This window comes from Manacus candei, unplaced genomic scaffold, assembly GCF_025592945.1.
Source record: "Manacus candei isolate 608988 ecotype Guabito, Panama unplaced genomic scaffold, ASM2559294v1 h1tg000050l, whole genome shotgun sequence".
In the NCBI taxonomy this organism is placed as follows: domain Eukaryota; kingdom Metazoa; phylum Chordata; class Aves; order Passeriformes; family Pipridae; genus Manacus; species Manacus candei.
This window is the reverse complement of record NW_026138098.1, coordinates 32,724,868-32,740,633: the sequence shown is the minus strand read 5'-3', so window position 1 is coordinate 32,740,633 and position 15,766 is coordinate 32,724,868. Positions and strand designations below refer to the sequence as shown.

Genomic DNA, 15,766 nt, shown 5'->3' with positions numbered 1-15,766 from the left:
TCATCACTACCTGTGTATCAGACTGTGCTCTGGAGTATCCAGCTTTCCTCCCATGGCTCCCCCCCCAAAACAAAGAAACTCTTTCAGGACAAGTTCACAGTATTCCTGAAAACTACAAGTCCATTAGCCTGTTTCTCTGAGAGAAACATTTTCTTCAATATTCTGTATTTCATTCATCTATTTGTAATTAGGAGTGAGCTCACATTTACATTAAAGGAATTGAATGACTGGTGAACGATAAAAATGCATTTCTTGTCAAGTGACCTATTGCAGTTGTGCCAGCAGTGCTGGTAGTGATGTGTTTGCACAACCTCCTCTGCTATGACATGAGGTAGGATGCTGTCTGAAGTCATTCACATCGTGGCTGTTCTCTTAGGATTCCTCAGTAAATTCGTATGGCTGCAATATCTTTTGGGAACGTATAAAATAAAGCTTCCTAAAAGGATCCTGTCATTGTACATTTATCAGCTGAAGTCGCCAGGACTATGCAGGGATATGGCACAATCCTAATTCTTCCATAAGGATGTGGGCTGTGTGTGCCCCTTGCTGCTCATTTCATCTACCAGTGAAATGAGAGCAGTATTACTGAAGAGCACAGTTTAAATAAGGTCAGGAGGTCAGCTTTCTCCAGGATGCTTTAGTGAAATGGACTGTAAAAAACTCCTGCTGTGTGTGAGAGCAAGAAGAAAGGGTATTATAATAGACACATTCAATACAAGGTAGAACCAGAATTTTAAACACAGGCTGATGATTTGATTTCTCCATTGGAATTCACCATAACTGCAACTTAACATGTTTAGCAGAACAATTGCTAGAGCTTTTTTCCTGTCCCGTAAAGAGTAAATAGGTTCTTAACAAGTCTCCCTCCAGAAGTCAAGAAGAGGAAAGTGTTTCTATAAACACAGCAGTCTCAGAACTGTGAGCAGCTGAGCAGTTCACATGGTGAGGGTGCAACCAACTCGAGTCCCAGCACCTCCACTTCTCTATTTTACAGTTCTGTGATGCTCTATATGTGACATTTTATCCCAGAGTAGATATCAGACCTGCTAGTGCGGTCCCACACTGTATTAGTAGTTATGTATAACAGGGGACTTTCACTCTTTCCTGTGTCTCCATCAGCACACAACTGTGTAATTTATTTTTCCATGAAGATTTCAGTGTCTGTGCAAAAGCCACAACAACAAAGAGTAAATACACGATACCCAGAGCAGCTGGGATGTGGGAGGCAAGGACTAAGGACATTTTTCTGACTAATTCAGATGGTAGATTTCAATCTTGTGCTTTTTTTGAGGATTCTCTCATGCCAGCTTGTTCCTCTCTTCTTAAGGAGAACAGAAAAAGGTCATCTACATCCACCTCTGATATTACCCTAAATTCCATGTCAGAAGCTTTGTCTCTTGCAAACTCCTGAAGAAGGAATACTTGATCATAAACAAATAGTTCCAACAGGTTGGATAATATTTTTTGTGCTAAAAGTAGATTTGGAAGAAATCCCAAACTACTTGAGATTATTTCTGAGTTTAATAGACTGATGGTATGGAAAAAAAAATAGCACTAAATTACATACAGAAGGCACTACAAAGTGTTTTAAAGCAGAGGTAGAAGGGCAGCCCCTTGTCTGTCAACTAAGCTCTTGTTTTATTAGTCAAGATATTTTTGTATGCAGTGTAACAATTCTTCATAGTCCTTTCAAGATAGATCAGTGTCTAATCATTACAGTTTCATCAGCAGCAATATGTGGCTCATAGCTGAATCATTTGTCCTTTAGAAATTCTAGAAATTGGAGTGGTTTTTTTTCCTCATTGGGTGGGAGGGGCACAATAACAGACTTCCAGACAAACAGGAAACATTTGCTCAAAACTTAGATCTTTGTTCTCTCCCCGTTACAGAGAATGCTCTCTCCTGGCTTTCCCAAGATTTCTCTGGCTGGCTGTGCTGGCAGGAGCCCAGCTACTGTATCAGAACATTGGGAAGATAGAAATGAGGGCAGTTAGACAGGGAGGGGTGCTTCAAAAGCACTTCCATGACATCTCCATCTGTGTAGGACACCTGCAAGATGATTAGGATGAGCTCGAGTTTTGGGCTCCAGCTGGACTCTTTGAGGCTACTGGATGTCCAAACAGGAAGATCTGTACAAACAAAAAAATCCACTCAACACCTCAATAGCTGCATTTGCCTAGACCACCTGGTCATGGTAAAGTATCTCTTTGTGAGCTCCAGCCTCAAAGTCGACGGATTAATACTCGGGAATGAAGCCACAGTTGACTGAAGTAGTCCAATTATTATGAGAAGCAGCAGCCCATCTGCTCACTAACAGGGGCCATGGAAACACATCACTTTGCATACCTCACTGCCTCCCAGGGAAATCAATCTCTCTGTCCTGATAATCAGAGCCTTGCAATCTGCTGGAGTGTTTGGGAAAGAAAAGAGCACAAGCAATGGCAGCAAGATCATTGAAGTATTTCCACAAAACTGAAACGGGTTCCGTGGAGAAGGATAATCTTTCCATTTCCAATACACACAGAGGTACCTCTGCCAGAGCAGCACAGCTCCTAACAGAGGCAGAGGAGCCTGGGTGAGAGCATCAACTGTTTAGCCATACTGTGCAGGCTGCCAAGCACAGGTCATCCTGCTTTACAGAGTTCACTAGATGTAAGACAGAAATGAGTACAGTTGTTCTATACAGAAGGCCTTCTAAATCCAGGTCTCCAGGGGAACCTGAACAGTAACCAGGTTCACAGGCCACTGGTCTTCAGATAAAGGGAGTGCAATAATCTCACACCTCAAAATAAAAAAAGAGAAATATGGCCATAAAAGAGTCAGGGCAGTTCAGAACATCATTGTTTTCCTCGTCAGACAAATACTCCAGGTATGTAAATGGCTACAGCACACATATAATTCTGATTTTAGCCTGTATACAGTGGTAGAGTTTGCTTTTTCAGCCACTGCTGTATTGTATTGATGACATGGCTCTGCTGTCTTGGTCAGACCAAAGGTCCATGGAACACAGCACACGATCTCTGACAATGGTTTAGGAGAAGAACATAAAACCACTGCAAGCTTATTTCAAACTACCTGAGCCAGACATGGTATCTTTATTTTTTACAGCCTCTTACAGCATTTTCTTTCATGAACTTGCCTTTGTAGTGCTGTGTTTAATCCACCTATAGTTTTGGTATCCACAACGTTTTTGAGCAGCAAGTCAAATTAATTATGGGTCTGGGGAAAAAAAAGACCATTGCTTTTTGGTTTTAAAATCCACTTCCAAATAGTATCCCCTCTGGGAGAAACATTTACTAATCCTTCCCTACTCACCATTTATTTTCTTATTATTATTTTAAAGGCTCACTATTTCATACCACTTCAGTTATCTCTCCTCCAAGATGAAGACTTTGTCATTCCTTGTATGGAACAGCTTCAAAAATGCAATAAGCCTTGTGTGGTTCCTCATCTATCTTTTTGAGAGGGGAGAGGCGGCAGAACTGTATCTAACAGCCCAGATGAAGTCACAGAGCACCAGACTGATACAGTCACAGAATTATCCAAAACAGCTCAGAATAACCACCAGTTCAGTGCCCTTCATGTTACAGGTACAGATTAGGACTGGTTTCTCTAATGTACAGTGATTTGCATTATCAACACTGGGTTTCATATATCATCAGATCCCTTAATCACTCTTTATTTTGAGATAAATTTTTACTACCACAAATAATGTCCTATATTCAGCAAATGCTTCCTCTCTCCTATTACACTTTCCTGAGATTATTTAAGAATAGGTGATGAGATTTCGCTGGCAAATGCTTGTTGTCTCCCTCCACAGTGAAAACTAACTATTTATTCCATTTTTTGTTTTATACCTTTTATCAGCCTACAAGTCATGTCTTCTTTTTATCCTTTGACTGTTTTTTTCTTCTAGAAGGTCTCAGTGAAAGACCTCATTTGAACTATTTGGAAATCCAAACACAGTTCTATGCCTTAAGGCATTTTCTGACCGTTTGTGGATTTAGCCACCAGGTTTTCTCTTAGATAACTGCACATTAGACTTATGTATAAGCTATAGGTTGAAAACACTGGCTGCGGACATATTTTATATATCTAATTTTCATCACTGGCAGCAGTTATTTTTATTGAAAAATAATCTGCATTGCAGCCTAATAATATCAGGAGTTTCAAACTTCTTTTTAAAGAGGAACATGATGAGGCTTTCTTAGCATGACATACATTTACCTACAATGTCAATTAAGACCTGATGGGATGCTGGAACAGAGAATAATTTGTTTCCTTGAACTCTTACAGAGAAACCCTTCCCCAACTAAGATCAGTTTTCCTTCATTCTTTTTCTTCCCTCACAACAAATACCCTTTAAACCTTCCCACAACAGGAAAGACAATACAGAAATTAAATGGCAGCCATAGATTCTGGAAACTCTCCAAGCCAGAGCTCCTTTCACAAGAAAGGAAAATTAAACAATAATACAGGGAAATGTGAGACAAAAAATATCCTCAAACTCTCTGGAATAACAAAGTATTTTCCACTTAAAAAGCAAGGAAGACAAACTGTGCACAGCCTTGAGAGAAAGCAAAAAACCTACAGGAGCAAAATATATAAGATATGGCAGTCTGCCAAGGAATCAGGACTGGACAGCAACACAAGATGGAAACACTATCTAAAACACTCCCATGGCCAATATGAACTGGTTTCTAGACACAGATAAAAGAGCTGGAGTATTAACTCTGGCAACACTTCCTTGCTTTGTCATGCCAACAGTATAATGGAAAATGAAACACTGATTGATGGAACTGCACATGACTTGCCATGAGATATGAACTGTATTACTTACAGAATCTTGAATGGATTCTCAGTAGCTTTGCTTTGCAACTAGCTAGTGTTTCATTTTTAACCACTTCAGAACTGCAGTGTGCAGATGCAAGTGGCTCTTACAGCCCTGCTTTGCTGCATTTTTTGCTTCAGACACTGCTGTGCCATGGCACAACGTGCATCTAGGGCACTGCAACCAAACCAGCAAAATTCCCATGCTGCAAAGCCCACCTCCAGTTTCTATTGGGTCAATGATGAAAACACTAAATACACATCCCACTCTCCACAGTGATCCTACAGGGCAGGCAGATCTTATTGAGCTGGGCTGTAAGTGGGTCCACAGCCAGGGCCCAGTAAAATGTTGCAGATCCTCATTCTGTTATGGTGAGTGGTGTCCTCAAGTGTCCCTTAGAATTACAGGACAGCACTTGCTCTGGACAAAAACTGCAGTTGCTCTGACACTTGCTGCCAAGGCTGTGAAAGGCAGCGAGTAATTGCTGCTAAAATGCACAGATCCCAAGAAGTGTGCTGAGTAACTGTGCTGCTTAAAGCCATTGATTATGTACAGCTTCCCTGGTATTATCCAAGACTACCAAGTGAGTTGGCAGATCTCAACACATTTTTTATATTAAAATGATAGGAAACTACTTAAATATCGATGCATCCATTATGAAAACATCTTTTTGGCATTTGCTTCCAATTAACGCTTGTGCTTTAGCACAATCAGTTTTCCTCATTATATTCACACATTATGGCTGTGTGAACGGCCAAACATGATTATGGAAATGTTGGCTCACGTTCCATGAAATGGGTATTTGTAAGGAGGTTGTCAGTTGGAAAGATTTGGAAATCTATCAGAAGTTCAAGTACATTTTAAAAGGACATCTGCGTACAAGAGGCAATCAAAGTCAATGGTGTATGGAGCAGGTGGGCTGGGTAAGGTAGCAGAGGTGCAGTTGGGGAGCACTGTGCTGCAGTAACAGATCTGCTTCAGCTGTGCAGTCCCACTGCCAGCCTGGCTGGACACTTGGGAAGGAAGGGATAGCAAGTGACAACTACAAGCTCAAAGCTAAAACCATGAGGTTGCATCACAATCAGTTGGATGTCAAGACAGGACTAATTTGCTTCCAGAAGCCAAAGGGCTGAATGCAAGACCTGTTATTAAAGAGTGTTTGCAGCACAAAAGCAAAGGCTTTCCTGGCACAGACAACCAAAATCCCAGCCGTGTCTATCATCCAAGTGGTTTGCTTTGGAAATGAATTCCATAAATTTTCAAACAGCTGCACATGACTTAGCTTTGCAAATCTGTTAAGGCAAATAAAGCATGAACACTGCCTGTCTACTCATCTAGTTGGACTTCATTTTTTTAAGCTGTCTGCTGGATTTATTTGTATTGCTGTGTTTGACTTGTCGTGCGAAGGAATTGTTCTTGTTAAAAGGGTGGGTTACAAACACTTCCCTGTGAAAGGAGGGAAGGCTTTCTGACACATTTTAGCCAGTGTTCATCTCTGATGACCACCAGCATCCTTTAAACTGCAATCCCAGCTCATTCACACACGCTGGAACCAGGCTTGTGTTGCGCTCAACCTGTGACAAGGCAGGGAATGTTACCTGTAAGGTTGTGACCAACCACGAGTGGAAAAAAAATAGGGAGAAAACAAACCTATTTTAAGTTTGTTGAGCTTTTTTTTTTTCTTTTTGGTGACTTTTTAAAAATTATTTTTCACTGTTAGCTTGCAAAAAATAATACCTGAAATCTGACTCTAACCGTCTGGAGATTTGCAACTATCTAGAAACAAACAATGAAATCCAACCACTAAAATTTTAAAGCTATTTTTGCCATGTTGAAAAGTGCAACTATTTCTAACACCCATTTAAAACAGATGAAGTATTGCAATTTGAAAATGAGCAATTACTGCAGTGAAAACCAAAGGTAAAATCCAAGAAATACTCATAGGAGATGTTACAGGGCCTCAGTGCAGCCTTTTTTGTACACAATGGTTGATGCTTTTCATTATTTCTTATAAGACAAAAATTCTACATTCACAATTTAAGTTACAAATTATAGCATCTGTGAGAGCAGACATTGTTCTGAAATGCCTAAAGAAAGCATAAGTTAAATTCAAAAGAACAGAAATAGGAAATAAGACTGATTTGTATATCCAAACCAAGTGTTCCCCTCAGACTTGAAATATCTGAGGGAACAGGGGTACTACTTCCAGGTATATTGAGCAGATATTATTTTAGAAACACTTATACAACTGTATGTGCCCTGGTTTGCTGCTCAATGTTTAACACACACACAAAAAAAAAGCAAACACAAAACCCCAGTGTGGCCTTTGACAGACCGGTAGAAACAAGCAAAGAATGACTGTATAAACACAGAGGCCATGTTTGCAAAAACTCATTAATGCCAAATTAAAGTGAGAAACATGAGAAGGTCTGTACCTGTTCCAGCCAGCAACAAAAGTGAGGTTTTATCACCAAAAGGTATTTTGTGCAAATCGAACTGGTTTCTTTCCACTCACAAACTCCTACTGAACCAACCACTGGGCTGTTCCAGGGATATTTTTGGTTGACTGAATGTCAGAAATTATTTTTTTAGTGGGACAGTGACAGATCAGGAGAGGCAGATGTTCAACCTTGAGTATTCAAATAGGTGTCCCTGTAAGCTGTTTCCTGACATATTTCTATGACCTACAATCCACTTGGGGAAGCACGAGGCCACACAGGTGGCAAACCTCACCAATGATCCCAATGAACTGTATTTTAATGAATTCTGTTCTGCATGATTTTATCATTGCTCATCAAGACCAAAATTACTAATTTCAAAAATAGAAAGTTGATACTTTCTATCTGATAGCTGCAAACCTCCTGTTCTGGACAATGACTTTGGGACTCTCAAATTAATCCCTCTTCCATGTTTGTTACTTCCAGGAGAGTGACCCTCAATACAAATATACTGAAATGCAAGCAATAACCACCACTTAACACACCCAAGTACTGTTCTGCCTCATCAGATTGTTGCATCCAGAATCACATGGCTTATGCAACCAGGAGGGTTTCAGAAAGAAGCTGTTTAACACCACAATTTACTTAAGAGTAAACGTAGGAGAGCCACTTGCTGATGTGCCGTTCTAGGTAAAAGGCAAATTACTGGAGATACAATGAATATCAAGAATATATTAAACACATCAGTGTTTGTGGAGAGGTCTGCCCGGGATCCTTCAGTCCCGATTCTGCCCTAAGAATTAGCAATTCTTCCTGGAAACTGAATTTAGCAGATACACGTTTTTAGCCCCTAAAACTACTGCTAGAAATAGTGGGAAAAAAGCTTGCTGTTGTGGTCAGTCTGAGCTCCAACAAGGAAATAAGGGGCACTGACAGGAGCACTGACAGGATGGATTGAGAAAGGCAGCCCACCCAAGCAGGAAGTTAAAAAATCCAACAAGTTGAAGAATATGCTGCACTACTCAACAGAGGCATCAACCAGCTGCTCCCGCGGGGGGCTTATGTGCATGTCAGCACAATACAGACCCTTCACAGCAGCCAACACTTAAAGGCCAACAGCCCCTGTTGGCTACAAGGGTCCTGAACCCCAGCTGGAAATGAGGTCCATAAGAAATCGTCCTCACAAGAGGTAAATACACTCTTGGGTCATGAACCTCAGTTACAAGTTGCAGGCTCCAGCGTCGGGTAATTCACCTCCCAGGAACACAGCCAAGGTTGGTGTAAAGTTGCTGAAACGAGAAAGTGGAAGAATGCTGATGGGTGCAGAAAAGCTCACTGAGGAAGTTAAAAGAATTTATATGAAGGATAGGATGGAAGCTTGAGATAATCAAATAGGAAACAGCAAAGAAAAGCAACAGTTCTACATAAAAGAAACAGTTGTACAGAAAAAAAAAAAAAAATAAAAGCAACTTATCCATGGTTTCCTGCAGCCATCTAAGCAATAAGATAGGGAACCTGATTGCCTGCCTGACTTGCTGCCCTGCACACTTTTAACTGAGAATATCAAATGTGGGCATAATAAGCACTAGGCATCCTAGTGGAAAGAAAACAATCAGAGACCCTGGAACCAGAAAATCAAAGCATATGTAAAAGATGGAGTAAGCTGTACCAAACAGTAAATAGAATCATATGTTAAAGAGTAGTTTAAAACTAATTGGCCAAGCCCTCTGGACAGTTTACTCAGATGTGATCCCACGGAATTCTGGGCGATGAAATGAAGCATTGAAATGAAATACTATCACTATTATATTTCAACTGTGGAACAACGTGGTGATGGGAAAACTTCACTTACGCTCAGTGGAAAGTATAAACATACTGGGATACGTTAGCAGGAATCAGTATTTCATGGGCAGCCAGGAAACTCAGGGAGGAGGAAGCAACTCTTGGCTTTGTTGGAAGCCCTGCACTGGATCAGATTTTCATTTTTTTGTTTTTATGGTTTTGTTTCTATTTTTTTCTTGCATATATTTTGGGGGGGAGGAGACTGGAAAGATTCCTATTCTGGAATCTCTCTTTACAAGAGAGCCTCAAATATCTCAAATAAAATAAATAAAAATATCTCAAATAAAAATTAATGACAAAGACACCCAAAAAGGTTTTCTAATGAACAAATGATCAGTAACAAACCACCAGAACTACATGAGAACTGCCTATAACATAAAGAAACTCAAGATTTAACTACCAATGGTGCTACTTAACTTCTGGCTTAAATTTGCTCTGTTACCAAAGGTGTTCTGGGCAAACACAGAGCAGAAAGCCTAGCAAACTGGTGGAAACTGTTTTAAAGAATAGAATGAATGCCTTCATAGACAAATATACTTACTGGCAAAGAGAGAAACAGATTTTGTGAAGGAAGTCTTGCCTCATTGCATATCAAAATATTTTCTAGAGGCAGCAGTAGGTATACTAACAACAAAAATCCAGCCTATATATATATAGACTCAAAGGCAAAATCTTAAGCCAAAAGATCTTAAGGAAACAGCTGGTATAGAGCAAGAAAGTTTTCAAAAGGATATGTTTAAAAAGCAGCAAAGAAAAGTACATCTTTAAAGAACAGGGAGGTGATAAAGGTGACAGATGTGATTTAATAGGCAAAATACATAAGCAGGGAAACAGAGACAGAGAGGTGGCATGGTTTTTTCTTGCCACCCTCAGGGTCCCAGTGACCTCTGTCCTCACCCGTCTGGTGCCCAGTGCACAGAGCGTGCTCCCAGCAGGAAATAGAGACATCTCACAGATGTCTCCCTTTCATCTCCAAAGGCAAAATCTATATATATGGAAGGTGGCCTTTATCAAAGGTGTTTTTCTGACAAAAGGCAAAGATTTAAATACCAGATGACTAGTGGCAAAACAAACTTTGGAAATTGATTTTTTTCACCACAATGACTTTTTAGGTATTTTCCATTTAAAAGATTTGGGCTGAAGAGTCTGAAATACTAAAGGAAAAGTGGGTTTATACTCCGGTTCAAATGTGATCTCAGTTTTGTCCTATGCACTTCTACTAAAGTCAAGAAGAAAGGCACTCCATCCAAAAAAGAGATGCTCTAGATTTAGGCCTGAATGACCTTTCAGTTTTTCCACAGCTAATATTCATACCAGGGAGATTAAAGTGGGGAAAACTATCCCTTTTTGACTCTTCTTATTGACTCTGCAACTCCCTCTCCACCCCAGTCAGCCTTTCTTTCATTATCAAAACTGTGCCTTGTGTATCTCTGTTGGATTTCAAAATTTGGATATGAGAAAAAGAAAACTGCTAGGTTTAAACAAAAGCCTTGGGCTGACAGAGACTGAGAAAAAGCCTCCATCTAGAGTCCAGACAAGGATCCATTGATGTCACGGGGTTGGAATGTCCTGCCCGAACCTGGAGAAACCCTGCCCTGATCACATCAAACCTGTGCAGAAGACCTTTTGTGTTTTATCTCTCCCTTTTTATCTCTTCTTTACCCGTTCCCCCCATGTAATACCCCTAAGATAAGATGGGTTTTTCCACATGAGGTAATTCCTAAGACCCCAAGAAGTGTAACTTGGATTTTCCCCTGATGTCATCTCTGTGAAAGCCCCGAATTGTGTAAGTCAGGTTTTTCCCTTATGTCATCCCCTGACCCCCCCTGTTTGTAACAAGTTGTAATAGCTACCACCCCCTGTTGAATATGTAGATCCTAAACCCTTTAAATATGAACTTGTAAATCCAATAAAGCATTCCAGCTTCTTGCCTCCCTGGGAGCTTTATTGACCTCCTCGTATCCCCAGATGTGAGCTGCCCTGGGAACTGCTGGACCACACTTCCATTTCCTCAGTGCCCTGGCAGTGCTCAGAGCACTGAGCAGCAGCTGAGTCAGTGCAGGGGAGGGCAGAGCACGGTGACCTTGCCCCCTCCTGATGCCTTTGCTGGCCATGTGCTGCAACCAGGCTGGGCCAGACGGCAGAGGGACAGTCGGTGTGGTTCCTTGGGATCTCCTCTGCTATAAAACTCAGCTTTGTAGCTACAGCACTGGGGATACACGAGGTTATGTGTATCATTGGCAACACCCTTGCCAAACTGGTAAAATTAATTCTAGCACTTTTTGCTGAAAAGTCTCAAGCTGCCTCTTCTGAAAATGTTCATGTTGATATCAGGTCAAATATGGGGGGGAGAGGGGGGGCTAAAAGGAGAATTGTGCTTCCTAGTGCCACTGCTGTAAAACCAGGAACTGCTTCCAATTCCTCCTGCAGATCAGTGTGATCCAAGCTCAAGCAGCTATTTAACTGCTCCTGCTCTGCACAGTGGCCACACCGAGGGAAAACATGAAGAGGACTGTTATTTTCCATTGAATGGCATGAGAATTTATCTGAAACAATAGGGTGGCTTCCTCATATAAAGTGACAGGTTTTCTTTTATGAAAATAACAGGAGATAAACCCCCAAATCCCTATTTTATATAAAAATGTTAGAAGAATTTCAGTACGGAATATAGAACATTGAAACTGAGTTCAGTTCTGTTTTAAAAAGTTCAACCTGCATAAAAAAAGATATATATTCCCCTCTGACTTTTCCTTGAAACACTCTCTGTATATGTGAGAACAAAATTTAAAAAAGTATTTTCATACCTTGTGGGAACCAGTACAGTGGGATCTCTCTATTGCTATTTGTAGAATTATCCTAGGTATTCAGATAATTTATTTTTATCATGTTCTTTGACCCTCAAAATGTTATTAAATTTTAAGAAAATACACTTTCTAAGAATGAAAAGCAGATGTGTGTCAGTCAACATTTCACTTACCTTATGGAATTTGCTTGCCTGAATTTCTAGTCATGCAAGTCCATTGGTTGGTCCAATGGAAAAACACAAAGCTGTAGAAAGACAAACAGAAGAGCTCATGGACTGTTATCATGGAATTTGCTTTTTAAGACTATTCAGAAGATACCGATGAACAATAAATAAATATATATCCATTCCAAAGAGATTTTCATGTAGTTCTCCCAGTGCAAAATTGTTCTATCTCTGTATGAAATTACAACAGAATTAAAAAAAAAAAAAAAAGAAAAGTAGAAATCAAGAACTTCTGTATTAGTATAAAGGAAATTGATAAGAAAGTACTTGGTCTACAAACTAACTGAATTTAATGTGTGCATTTTGTCCAGTTCAGGCCTATCAATATTTGTTTCACGTTAGCAGATTAGATATAACACATTACCATTTAAAATAGACTGAAACCATGTGTCTGTTCCTTCTTGCTATTCATACCACCTATGTTTTTATTGATGTACAATAAAAATCAAGTACATAGTATTTTAATTTGGCATTGGCTGAGAAGATGTTTACAGATCATATCAACCAGACCAATGAAATAAAACAAAAATCAGAAGTTATTTTAAGAAATATAAGATACACTCCTCAGATTAATAAAGCAGTGTGTTCTATCTCATTTCTTTCTTCAAGTTTTAAACATAGGAAAGTTAATTATGAGAAGAAGTGTAAGAAAGTAATTAGATTATAATGTAATTATATTTAGGGGAAATAAATCTTTATAAAAATCCTAGAGGCTACAGAAAGGCCCCAGGAAATGTGAGTGGAGCTGTTAGGAGGCCTTAACTATAATGTCAATTTATTTGCGTCCAACTGTGCTTATTGAACAATGATTAGAAAGGAAAATTGCCTACAAGATATTTACCGGGTATGTAAATCAATACTCTTCCCTCCCAGGAAGCCAGAAATCTGCTGGCCATAAACCAGCAGATTCCAGGCATCCTGAACACGGCACTGGGAAGAGGGAGTTCCTGTGTTTAACAACCTATAGGAGCACTCCAAGAAGTGCATGTGTGTGGTGGGGAAAAAAAGTGTTTTTCCCCCTGGAGTTAAAAAAATGGTAACCCCCAGGGGGTGGTGTCTCTCTTGGTGTTAACCCAATCAGCGCCCCTGGAAAATTTAAACATATCACACCAGACTGGAAAAGAAGGATGATGATGCAGTTTGCGGAAGAAGTGGCCATGTTTTAGGCCAAGAGGGGAGAAGAGCCAGGAGCCCCACTGGGGGCTGCAGGAACTTGGAACAGTGTTAGACTGGGCCAAGGATCTGTAGCAAGAGCTGGGGGAAGTTTCCTTGCTGTGAGTGGACAGCCAGAGATACTGAAAGCAGCGGTGGAGCAGCAGTGAACGGAGAACTGTGGCAGAAAGCCAAGAAGATAAGAAACAAGTAGCAAAGTCAGCATGCAGCTAAGCAGAGAGACACAGAGATGTCTGATGATGGAGAGAGAGAGAGAGAGAGAGAGAGAGAGAGAAAGCTCAACAGAGACAGTTTTGGGGTAAGAACTGAATCAACCCTCCCCAAAACTCCTTTGAGACCCCTCCTCGGAGGAGGAGGTGGACTCCTACTTGGTGGAAGTCCTAAAATGCAGCATGCACTGTAGAGAGGAGCTGAGAAGCTTGTAGACGTCCTGGAAGCTGGACCGGGATGGCCGGACAGAATGCAGAGGAGGTGACCTTGTTCTCCCCCTGCTGCTGCTGCCAAGCTGGCAGCTGAGACAGAGCAGAGGAGCTCTGATAGAATGCTTAGGGCAAGGACTGAACTGAAAGCTGCCCTAAACATTCTGACTCAGAGGGTAAATCCACTGAGGAAGAGACTGTCACGAAGACCCCTGCACTTCGTGATATGATGTGGTGAGGCGAGCTTTTGTCCCGGCTTCACAGTCAATGGGAGAGAGAGACCTTCGCTTGGAGTCGAAGGGCCAAGAGGAGAGAGGAGACCCCCTTGTGTGCAATGGAAAGAGATCCAACTACAACAACTCCAGCTACGACTGCTGCATTGAAGAGAGAGACACTGCTGCCCATAAGGGGAAAGGATCTTTCCTTCTTCCCTTCTGGACTTTTATTGGAGGGAAAAGAGATTTGATCCAATGTAAATATTGCTTTATCATAGGAGAGATAGGATTATGTATATAATGTATTATAATATTTATTTGTGTAATAATTGTAATATAATTCCCTTTCCCCCATATTGAGTCTTGTGTTGTGTCTGGAAAACCCCTCTCACACTGGGGTGAGTTGTGGGAGGGGGGCTTGGACTCAGAAATTGGATTTCTGGGGGTCTCAAACCATGACAACGTGTAACAACCACGGGAATTTTCTACGGGCGGAGGAGAGAGGAAGGACTTCAGTGCACGACTGCCAAGAAGAAAAAAAAATTCTCCAGTTTTGGCTAAAAGCAACAAAAAAGTGTAAAGAGAGCACACGCCACCCCGGAAAGGAGAGGAAGGAAAGGTCCTACTAGGATTTCACCTATTTGACTGACTGTAGCAGCTGGAACCCAAAACAGGGGGGCACCTGATTGCAGCCCCAAGGCTGCTGGGCGTGTGCCACACACAGGAGCTGTGGTAAAAGTCTGGACACATTGCAGCTGGACAGAGGTTTAATTCACATGCAACTCGACTTACACTGACGGTAAGTTATCCAAGAGGTCAAAACTACGGAACCTCCCAATACATTTTCCTCAATATATTCTTGTACCAGGTACCTGAAACAACACATCTCTAGTTGCATGTTGGCTGTTCAGGAGCCTGGCTGCTGTAATCCCTTCCAAGGCTGCTTTATGGTGGGGAAAAAAGTCTTGCAATACACTCTCCACAGCACTACTCCCACCTTGCAAGAGTGACAGAGTGGTAAAGACAATGGCTTCTCACTGAAATAGTTTTGTTTGATTTAGAATATTTTATATGACAATCCAGTCTCACTGGACAGGGTAATTAATTTAAGCTATTCATAATGTCACTTGAATCTGAGCTCTGAATGTAGGGCTTGAAATCCCTCTCTTAAGTTTCTCCAAACCTGGAGCACCTGTTCAAGGCACTCTTGCTTTCAAAGAGTTTGGAGAAAAAAACCCAATGTGAATGATTCATTCAGTGACAGCAATGAAGCCCTTCCTGTGAGTTCTTCGGCATTAGGCTTTTTTTTTTTTTTTAATTTTTCAAATTATTCTTTTATGAGGAAGAAGTGCCCTAGAGAAAAGCGTTTGAAGATCCTAACTGCTACAGCCTTAGTAAAGCTTAATTCAATCCAATGCTGTTAACACTACTGGCATTAACAAAGAAAAATACATGGCTGCAGCTAGATATGCCATTTGGGAACTGTCTGCTGTAAAAGTTTCAGCCTAGTGAAATAAAAAGGCTGATCTCAGGGGCCCTAAAAGAGATAGAGACACAATCCAGAGGGAGTTATGAGTTAATGAAAGTTCTGACAGTTTTTATGAGACTTCCTGAAATACCAGAATTATTGTCAAATATTTCTCTGTTGCCATCCATATTCTACTGGATGAATTTACCAAAGCTGAAGAATCTCACTAAAGAATTAGCAAAAAATAATGACAACTGGGATAGCATTACAACCTGGGCTTTTCCAAATGAAAACATTGAATATAAAGAAATACTTTTTGTCACACAAGGCTACAAAAATAGTGGAAAACCCA

The 15,766-nt window shown here is 40.7% G+C and overlaps 1 long non-coding RNA gene across 9 annotated transcripts in view; it reads right to left on the bottom strand.

The window, feature by feature from the left end:
• LOC127476888 (uncharacterized) overlaps positions 1–15,766 on the bottom strand; it is a 554,098-nt gene that overhangs the window by 81,505 nt on the left and 456,827 nt on the right. For all 9 annotated transcript variants that reach the window (XR_007906755.1, XR_007906754.1, XR_007906757.1 and 6 more), the window contains one exon: positions 12,089–12,159. This is a non-coding gene — a long non-coding RNA (uncharacterized LOC127476888). The remainder of the gene's footprint in view (positions 1–12,088; positions 12,160–15,766) is intronic.